Below are 10,905 nucleotides of genomic sequence, written 5' to 3'. Positions count from 1 at the left end.
AGGGGGCGGGGCTGGCTGGCATGTGGTGCTGGGGGATTGAACCGAGGTCCCTGATGCTTTGCCAAGCTTGTTCTAAGTAGGTGCCTTAGACCACTGAGCCATCTCTCCAGCCCAGGACTGCCTCCTTTTGATCCTCTCCTGAGTGAGAGCAGACTGGGAGCCCTGAGCTCAGCAATAAACAGCTTTCCAAATTCCAATCTGGTTGATCTGGTTCCTATCCTGAGTGACCCATAACAACTTATATCCTCTTTTAGTCTTGCTATAAACTGGGTGTAAGTTTCTCTAGGACCCTGGAGTATGTGGGTAATGTATTTATTAAGTGTACCATCCTCTGGGAAAGAAATCTATAGCAGCTCTTTACACTGCATGAAAAGAAGAGGTGGAGCCTGAGCCTGAGGTTTTAAGTCAGCATAGTGGCCAGAACCAGATAACATTTAATGAGTGATAGCTTTAAGATTTTCATCTTCACTATTTTGATTATTCTGTGTCTGTTCTGATATGAGTAGTCTTAATTCTGATTCAAAATGTAGGAATTGTGTGTGGGACAGACACGTGTGAGTAAGGTGTGTTACATCACTTGGTGCCATTTGGAAACCTTGAATTATGTTATTCAAACAAGAAAGAGTGTGGGGAGCTTGGGCTCCATTGTCTAGTATGCTCTCCCTTAAGTCTTGTAAGAGCAAATGGTTCAAAGCTTTCTTCATCTCTGTGTACTTTGGCTTTTTCACAAGTGGGGAACGAGAGGGATTATTACTGAACTCTGACATGGGGGAGAAAGAGAATGTGGGAAGCACAGACTCTGAGCATTATTTTCCAAATTAGGTGTGGAGAGTGAGGCTGAGTGTGTGCATAAATTAGAAAAGTTTTCCATCTCTTTATGAATACCTTGCAAAAGTGAATTTTTTGGACTATTTGTACTTTTTTAAACAAGCTTCATTTTTCTCCCTTGGGCTATTTGGAGGCACAAGACCTTGAGGGTGATCTGATTTTTTTTGCTATGGAAACATCAGAGTCCTTTTCCCTGTCAATTACCATGTTTACAAGCCTTAGGTCAGCATCCTTGGAATGCTTTGTAATGGTAAGCTGTAGCTGATATGCATTCTTTCCTGGGCTGTTAAATTGAAAGGACCAGATAGCTCCCTTCAGCAGGTTATATGTTGCTTTAGTTTGTGGGTGAATTTTTCTTTTTTGTACTTTGGCTACATAGAAGCTCTTACCTATTTCATCCCAAATTCTGAGATCCAGAGTACCAACTTTGGGAAAAGACAGATAAAATGTGATAGGTTATGGCACTAGCAAGAACTGCTGAATTATTATGGTGGTCATCTTATTATGGCTGAAGCCCTTGAAACAACAGTTTGTCTTCCCAATGATCAGTTCCTCCTCCTTCCCCACTCCAGCCCTGGGTACAACTTCCTGTGACCTTTCCCACCCACACAAGGGAGCCTCCAATCAGCTCCTTATACATCACTAAACTTGCCCCTTCAAACTCCACCCCTGGCAAAAGTCAATAAGTCTCAGGCTTCCTGTCTTAGGTCAGAGTATCTGCCCATCTCCCTGCTCTTGGTTCTCTCCCAGTGCTTAGAGTTAATAAAGGCTTTCCCTCCCCCATTTCTGCTTATCTGCTGTGCCACTGTTGCTGCCGCCACCATAGCTGCTGTGTCTAAAACCTATCAATTTTGGTGCTGTGACCTGGAATGGTGAGTAGTGTGGCTCCTGGGGCATCCCCTGCCTCAGTTTTGAGCTCCCTCACTGAACTGCCTTCTGCTTTCACTTTTGCCTCTGTCACTTGCCATTGCTAGCTTGCATCCAACACTGGCCAATCTCATTCCTCACTCATGAGCCCAAAATTACAGGGTTCTTGCTCGTCTTTCCTCTCATCAAGTCTTGAAAATCATGAACTCACATTGGGACCCTCCATCTTCCTCAGCCATCTGGTCCCCAGCTTTCCACTTTTTCTATTGACAACTGATAAAGTGGGTGTTGGCCTTCTCTCTCTCATACTCACTCCAGGCTAAAAAGTGATGGCTTTTTAGTGGGAAGTGATGTCGTGCTTTTTCCCTAATCTTTGGCTTATGTTAATTCAGCCACCATGGGAAATGCTCTTCGATACTCCAAAGCACATGCCGCTGGGTTTCCTCATAAAGAACCTCAGCACCTTTGGATTTCAAGGATATCTTGAACTCAAAAAACTAATTTTTAAACTCTATTATCACAACAGCAAATGTCTAGAAATCCCTTAAAAGCCTTTGTTAACTCTAAAAACACATCCCTCCCCTCCCACCTTCCCTTTACTATCCCCCTGTCACATCAAATGGTACTACCCTCTTCATTCCTTGGCTCAAAATTCTCTCTCTCTCTTTTTTTTTTTTTTCAAAATTCTATCTTGTCAGTCTCTTCTGACTGCATTTGTACTTACTCCACCCTCTGTAGCTACATCTCTGCTGCTGCCTCTGGTTCCCCTGTAGATTCTGCCCTTTGCTTTGTAGATTCCTCTGCCTCTCTTTCCCCCAAACTGAAACTTCAGATGCCAGTGTTTTCTCCTTCCACCTTTTCTCCTCCCATGTTTCACATCCACCTCCATTACTTAACCTCCTACCAGTGCTCTATCAGCCTGTGGCTGCCTGTCATGTGGCCAGCTACCACCATTTGTGGGACATGTGGCTATCCACCGCCATTGTGTGGTCATTCCTCCTATGAGGTCAGCACTGATTTGCAGGGCTCTGTCATATGATGAGCCACCACCATTTTTGTGCCATATGGTTCTCTATGGCCACCATAGGGTTGCTCCTCCTGTGATGTCAGGGCACCAGCTTCAGGCACCCCATCACATGAAAAGCCACCACCATCTTACATGCTGTGTGGCTATCCACCTCTCTGTAAGGTCATTCCTGTGATATTAGAGCACTGTCTTGTGCCAGCTACATGATGGGTCACTGCCATTTTCCAGGTCATGTGGCTAGCAGCTACCATGTTACAGTCACTCCTCTTGTGATGTCAGAGCACGATATTTTAGTGTCTCATCATATGATGGGCCAGCTCATCTTGTGGCCTCTCCTTGGTATATAGTAACTATAAATAAAAGGTTTTTTGTGTTTTTCAAATTCTTACAAGAGATCTCTATAAATTGACTTACAAAAGTTCTGACTAGTCTCTCATAATTACAAACTTAAATAGGTTATCATAGTTTAACCTGGCCAGAAATATATTTGAGTGCACTCTCATTTTATAAAGATGTCCATGTGTCCTGTATGTACTTGTTTGTTTTTATGTCATTCTGTAAACAGCTGTTCCTTTTTATTTGAGCTCTAAAATATAAACTTGAAAGCATGCTTTCTCCTGAGTTACCAGCTGGTCGAGGTAATATCAAAATTAATTTATAATTAAGTAAAAACCATTAAAATGGGGAAGATTGTTGGAGAACTCTTGATTGATGAATAGAGGGTGGCTAATCTTTGTTCAATAGAGAGCTCCTAGTAATTTGGTCATTTATTAAAAGACAAAGTTTTTATAAAATTAAAATAAGATTTTCTCATAAAAGATGCTTAATATATTAAACATATGTATGCCTTCTAAAATACTGTATGCTACAATATAAATTTTCTTTCAGTTTATGCCTTTCTCTTATGCTCCAGGTATTTATAATAGGTTCCCATCAAGCCAACATGAGGTCATTAGGCAAATGATAATTTTCTTCTTTTTTTTTAAACATTTATTTATTTATTTATTTATTTATTTATTTGTGTGTGTGTGTGTGTGTGTGTGTGTGTGTGGCCAGCTCAGCCCACCAGGGGGCGGGGCTGGCTGGCATGTGGTGCTGGGGGATTGAACTATGGTCCCTGTGCATTGCCAAGCTTGTTTCAGGTAGGTGCTTTAGACCACTGAGCCATCTCTCCAGCCCCTAAATGATAATTTTCTAACTAAAAGTGATGTGATATATATCCTATGTATGTCCTGTTACATTTAGAGATGCACCTTCCTGTCAAGTCAGCATGAGGTCATCAGCCAAATAATAATTTTATAACTAAAACTTATGTAATATATATCCTATGTACATTTAAAGATGCAAAAACTAAATGGGGATTTCGTATGACTGTTATGCTGCACTATTGACTATGACTATCAAATGGTCTCTACAAAATTATATAACTCGTCCATTAACATTCTACAAGGATTTAAGTGCTAAAACATCCATGGTTGATAAGAAATAATAGTTTTCTGGTTATACTTTATATTTCAAGGTACTTGATACTCAGATAAAATTCTAATAATCAGGTCTATTGCTCCAAAAGTATACTAATGTAAACAGAGATTCTCCAAAAAAACCTCAATTATTATTAATTCCTATTTTATATCCCTATTTGTTCCTGACATTCATGCCAAGCTAAAAAGACAAATCTCAGCCCTCAAACTTCACAAGAAAACTTAATCTAACTTTCCATGTTTTCAATAATAGAGACTAAAATTAACTATACACACTGCCAACTTTTTTTTTTTTTTTTTGTGAAACTGGGGATTGAACTCAGGCCCTTGCACTTGCCAGTGCTTATTCCACTGAGCCATCTCCCCGGCCCCCCACTGCCAACTTTTGGCTGTGACACTCAGGACCCCCATCAAAGCATGACTTTGACAAGGTAATGCTGAGCCTAAACAATGCTGCCACCTGAGCTAAGTGCATTGAAGAAGGACACTGGGCATGAGCCTGCCCCAACTTGCAGCCATCACTAGGATGTCTATAAGCCTGAGGGTCACTAACAATGCGACTGCCCTGTCAGCCAGAGAGCAAGTAAGTCATTCAATTCCCTACCCTCACGGAAACTTCACTATGGCCAGATCCATATACTTGACCTACTTGGTCTTGTCGCTGAAGAGGAACAACAGAGCTTGGGTTCCATGACCCATATCAAGACACCTTTGTCTAGTCCTGAGTCTCACTAGATATCTCAGGTAAAAAAACTCTTTTCTTGCTGACATGGAGACCACATATAGTGTTCTTCCTGAGTTCTAAAATCATTATATTAGCTCTAGTCTCCATAGTGGGTGTTGATGGCCGACCTACATGACCCCTTCAGATAGGCCTTTTCTGTGCTAACTTCAAACCCAGTTCTTCACTCTTAATTTCCTTGTGATGCCAACATGTCCCATACCTCTCATGGTGAGAGACCTCCTCCAAAACATCTACTTCTCTCTCACCTCTCTCTCCCCCCACAGTGTACATGCTACAAACCCAACCTCAATGTACAGCTAGCTCCTCCTTCCCTATTCCCTTTTCAACCATATGCTCTGAGACACTTCCAGTCCCATTCATGCCACATATACTGTTCCTAGACTAGTGTGTCTCAGCAATTCCAAAATGTTTCCATACATTCCCCAATACCCAATAGCCCCCAAACACCAAGAGACTCAGGCCTATCATTCTCCACCTCCTTACCAATACTTTCCTTAAAAGTATCCATTTGCTATATAATGTCCTCATTCTTCCTGTACTCAAATCCAGTGTACTCTTTGCCTTCTCATAGACTAATCCAGACACTCTGATCTCAACAGCTCACATGGACAGTCCTGCCTCAAGGGTTCAGAGATAGTCCTCAATTCTTTAGCCAATCTCTTACTGATCTTGAGACCCTTGATCTCTAGCCCAGCCACTCCTTCAATATACCAATGACCTCTTCCTTTGCTCCCCCTTTCATGCCCTGGCCCTAAGATAAACAGCTACTTTTCTCAATTTTGTCAGGACCAGCTTACACAGTATCTCCCTCCAAAGCTCAGATAGCTTCACCAAAAGTCAAGTATCTAAGACCCTCATTCCCACTACTCATACAATCACTGCCCACCATAAAATAACAGGTTTTATCCTTCTTTGGTTTAGCCAACTTCTTTCATCTCTGGGTTCCCAATTTTGCTTCTCTAGCAGAGCCCCTATATAGAGCATCAAAATGTTCCTTGTGAAAACCTCTTGGCCCCACTGCTCCTATATATCTCCTTTTGCAAGCTGCAACAAGCCCTCCTAAGGGCCTCAGCTCTCTTTACCCAAACTAACTCAGCCCTTTACCCTATGTACTTCTTTTCAAGGTCACAGTACAGTGAGCATTTTATGACCATCTTTTTAGACAGTAGCCTACCTTTCTAAACAACTAGAGACAATACAGTTGGTAGATAAACTCCATGTCTCTTCACAAACACATAAGAGACAAAAAGTTGACTTTAACAAAATACAGTTGTGTTACAGTACTACAGATGATCCTGACTTCCTTTCCTCACATTGATGTCAAAAAGCTAAAGATCAATACTCCTCCTCTTCAACATGGTCATGGTAAAATGACACAGATTATAGAACCCCCTTCTTGCTTCTCCTCCTGTGTCCTTCAACCATGATGACATGTACTCATAATGTGCTGTCTTTTTAACTTTTTTCAAGGTTTCTTCCTTATCCAATGTGAGCCATCACTAACTATAAACTTCTAGTCCTAGCTGAGACTCCTGGCACTAACTTCTACTTGGGCATGAACCATCATTCTAGGCAAGAAGTAAGGAGAAACAGCTAATGTGGAGAAGCCTTCTTTTTCTATGGGAAATCACTTTTGGAGTTAGAAAGAACATAGAATAGTGTGCTGGGAAATGCTTTGGAAGGTGTACATGTGGAAGAAGAAAGCAAAAAAACAGAAGATGAATGTCTAGTAAAAATAATGATAACATAGATGAAGAAGCAAGGCAAGAGTTGAGAGAATAGGTTTATGATGTCAGGGGAAAAAATAAATCACTGAAAAAACCCAGAAGGCACTTCTCTGGCAAAGTCTGTAACCCATATGGAACAGCAGAGTGAGTTGGAGAAGGGTGTAAGAGATGATACGGATATAAGTGAGCCTAAGGAGAAGCTACAGGAAATTGTTACACTCCAAGTCAACCATCTGAAATCTCTGAAGAGGCAAAAGCAAGAGCAGGACCAGAAGGACTGGATGAAGCTGAACTCACTACCAGGAAGACAGAAGAGAAAGCACCAGACACATAGGAAGGAAATCCAGCTTTTAGAGCTTACATCCAAATAGAACAGAGAAAAAGGTCTGGAGGAGCAGCAGGAAGAGCTTACCTTAAGCACAAAGGAGAAGCCAGAAGATTATGAAGAGCAGCATATTGTGACTATGAAAAATCAGGCTGATGCAGCAGACATAGAAGCAGAACTTGTGGAGCCCATAGTTATACCAGTGGATATGGTTAGGACTGAGCCAGAAGAACAGGTACCTGCCTCTGCAAATGAGCCAGAAAAGGCTTTGCTAGAGCAACTGGTAGAACAAGAAGTGCTTTCTTTTGAAGAGTCATCAGTAATGACAACAGAGGCCAAAGAGTCCTTAGCTCCAGAGTCTGGATAGAGAGTCTGAAAAGCCAGAGTAGGAACCCATAGTCCTCTCTCAGAAAGGTCTAGGCAGTGGACCATAAGCTGTAGATCATACACCTATTGAAACAAAGACTTCTGCACAAATGAAAGGTGACTCAGGTCTAGAAGAGGAGGTCAGTGTAGAGTTAGTACCTACCCAGAAGGAGATGAAGCTGCCTGTAGAAGAGTCTAAGGCAGCTGGAGGTGGAGTTGAAACCAAAGTAGACCAGAGGACTACTGGGAAAGCACCTGATAACAAAGTTAAGATAGCTGCTAATGAGACCCAAGAAAGAGAAGAACTGATGAAAGAGTGTGAAGAAACTGAAGGCTCAGAAGAGAAGGATAAAGAAAATGACAAAGCAAAAAAGAAAAAAAAATCAAATGAATTCATCCTTGAAAACAAGTCTGTTCAAGAAAGTGAAGAGGAAGACATTGGGAACCTATAGTATTCCTGGGATATGCTGGATTTAGCAAGGATCATTATTTGTTTTATTTTCAAATTTTTATTTTATTAGGGCATGTTTGCTGTACATATTGATTACATTTACTGTAGGAGTTAGTACGGTACATGTACATAATATTGTAATTATTTCATATTCCTTTCTCTCCCTCTTCTGTCAAAGAAAAGCTTATTTTTAAAAGGGAAGAAACAAAAGAAGCTCAGTTTTATGCTGCACAGGCACATCTTAAACTTGGAGAAGTTAGTGTTGAATCTGAGAACTATGTTCAAGCTTTGGAGGAGTTTCAGGCCTGCCTGACCCTGCAGGAGCGGTACTTGGAAGCACATGACCATCTCCTTGCAGAGACTCATTATCAGCTGGGCTTGATCTATGGATACAGTTCTCAGTATGATGAGGCAGTGGTACAGTTCAGCAAATCTATTGAAGTCATTGAGAAGAGGATAGCTGTACTAAAGGCACAGATGAAGGAGGCTCAAGGATCATCTACTTAATAGAAATTGAGGAATTGAAGGAACAGCTACCCAAAATCAGAGAGAAGATAGAAGATGCCAAGGAATCCCAGCATAGTGGGACTGTAGCTGATTTGGCACTAAAAGCTACTCTGGTGGAGAGTTCTACTTTGGGTTTCACTCCTAGTGAAGGAGGCTCTTCAGTATCTATGATTGTCAGTAGAAAAACAGATGGCTCTTCCTCATCAAATTGTGTGACTGATGTTTCCTACCTTGTAAGAAAGAAGATGAAACCAGAGGATGAGAGTCCCTGGAAATATGATGCAAAGAAAGGCAAACAAGAGCTGGAAGTCAATGGAGGCAGCAGGGATGCAGTCCCCAGTGGAAATGAAGTTTCAGAAAACATGAAGATATGGGCAGTTAACGTGGCTGTGGCCTCTTGTCACATCCCCTTGTTCTCAGGCCTGGGGAAACTAGCTTTCCCACATATGCACTGCCCAGCTTGAGCTTGTTTAATTTTTTTTTTTTTTGCTTGTTTGAATTTTTAAGCACAGTCCTTGCTAATAGTGGCATGGTTATGCAGGTATTAGCTTGGTTTTGGAGTAGATAGGCACCACACATGCAGCAAAGGTCCCCATGTGGTTCACGAATCTTAATTTTGCTAGCTCTATTATTACAGAGAGTTTAGCCTTCTACTTTGTGCCATTGCTTTTAGAATAGGGAAAAGTAAACAGAGCATTTGGGTCCTATGTCATGTTGCTCTGAAGGCTGTTTGCATATGTGGCACAGTGGTTCCAACTGGGGTTGCTTACACCCAGGCTCATGTTTGTTTTCCAGGCTAAGAAACAGGCCAATGGCTGCACTGCAGTGGAGGGCATTGTAGAGGTGGCAGCTGCTGTCAAGACCACTATGTGTTGAGAGTGGGAATAGAGTTTTCCTCCAAGGGGAAAAGTGTTTTTATATATAATCCTTTTTTTCACTTTTGGAGATTCTTTTTTGTTGTTGTTGTTTTTTGCAGAACTGGGGATTGAACTCAGGCCCATGCACTTACCAGAGAAGTGCTTATTCCACAGGGCCATCTCCCAGGCTTGGGGATTCTTTTTGTATAGCTTCAACGAAGATGGTAAAAAGTTGATGCTTCACTGGCTTTTTCCTTAAATATTAGCTAAGTCCATGTCTTGGGGCACTCTATCTAGGTTTATAATGTGCCCAAAATTTTGTGATTTCTTCCCCCTTGACTGTGAAGCAGACCCTGAGGCCTGCTTGTCTTCCGTTCACTCTGTCTCTATCTATGGCCATTATCTTCACCTGGAAAGAATTGGAAGCAAACTTAAGTCAGGAGATTGAGGAAAATTATGTGTTGAACTGGAAAACTGACTTCTCTGGGAAAGAGGGACATGATGGACACTTGTTGATTAGAAGAATTTGTGGAGGAGTTATATATATACTTTTTTTCTGTAAAGGAAGGTTGAAATATATCAACACTTAGCATTGTTACTGTCTGAAGTTTTATTTATTTATATTATTTTTTATTTTTATTTTTATTTATTTTTGTGTGTGTGGAACTGGGGGCTGAATTCAGGTCTTACACTTGCCAGGGAAGTGCTTATTCTACTAAGCCATCTCCCTAGCCCTGCTGTCTGAAGTTTTAAATTCTCAGACACTAATAAAAGGTTCCTGGTCTGGGAAAAAAAAGGATGAATAAAAGTGAAAATTTCTTATGTGTTAGATAGAGATAATTGGTTAAAAGTGTTGTGTTATAGCAAAATGAAAATTTATGTATGTCACAAAATATCAAGATTGTCATGCTATATGGTTGGGGGTTTTAAATTTTCTTGTATAAATATATAACTGTTGCCTGTTAACAATCTATAAGGATCAAAATATTAGAATATTTTTGGTTGTTAGAAAATAATAGTTCCATTTTGTGCTTCAGGTGCAGATAGATATGCAGATAGATAGTAATGTTAAGCTTACTGTCTCCATTACAGCTAATGTCATTAAGCTTTTCTTCTGGGTGTTTAACAACTAAATTAGAGAGATAGATGGAATAAAAGGATAGCCTATACTTTGCCTCTAGCCTTTCAAGGTCAATGAGGACTCTGGACATAAGAGAATGTCTGCTGTGATATACTGTTACTCAATTGAGTTACTAATTTTCTGATCAAGTAGATTATGATGCTACAGAGAAAAGTGATAGTATATAGCATCCAATGTATAGTGTGCCTAAAGAGAGTCATCTGGAGAGAAAATATCTCTCAAACTTTCACAGAAAGCAAATTCATCAAGCAATGGCCATGACAATTGATGGCTGACACAGATCTAAGAGGTGTAGTACATGGTTCCAAGGTAAAATTTGAAAGAGATTTAACTTACCTTTTTAAATAATAAAAATGTACTTTTTCTATTTAAACATGTCTCACCTTAGCTTAGTCTTAACCATCCAACAGAAAAATGTACAAGATGTAAAATGTAATGGTATGCTATCTACAAAAAGCTAAAATCACTCACAACTTCTGACAATTGCCAGGTGCACTGCTAACTCACTACTGTTATAGACTATTGAACATTTTTTTTTATTTTAATAGATTTCAAATTGAAAATAAATTATTTACAAACATAA

At 40.5% G+C, this 10,905-nt stretch overlaps 2 pseudogenes; both read left to right on the top strand.

Annotated features, from left to right (window-relative positions):
- Window positions 1-5,136: 5,136 nt before the first annotated feature.
- On the top strand, window positions 5,137-8,788 carry LOC101579973 (annotated as a pseudogene).
- Window positions 8,789-8,853: 65 nt separating this feature from the next.
- Window positions 8,854-10,905, top strand: part of LOC101579586 — a 40,638-nt pseudogene continuing 38,586 nt past the window's right edge.

The sequence above is a fragment of the Octodon degus genome, unplaced genomic scaffold (genome assembly GCF_000260255.1).
Source record: "Octodon degus isolate 3935 unplaced genomic scaffold, OctDeg1.0 scaffold00078, whole genome shotgun sequence".
Lineage (NCBI taxonomy): Eukaryota > Metazoa > Chordata > Mammalia > Rodentia > Octodontidae > Octodon > Octodon degus.
The sequence above is the reverse complement of the archived record's forward strand: the minus strand, read 5'-3'. Positions and strand labels throughout refer to the sequence as shown.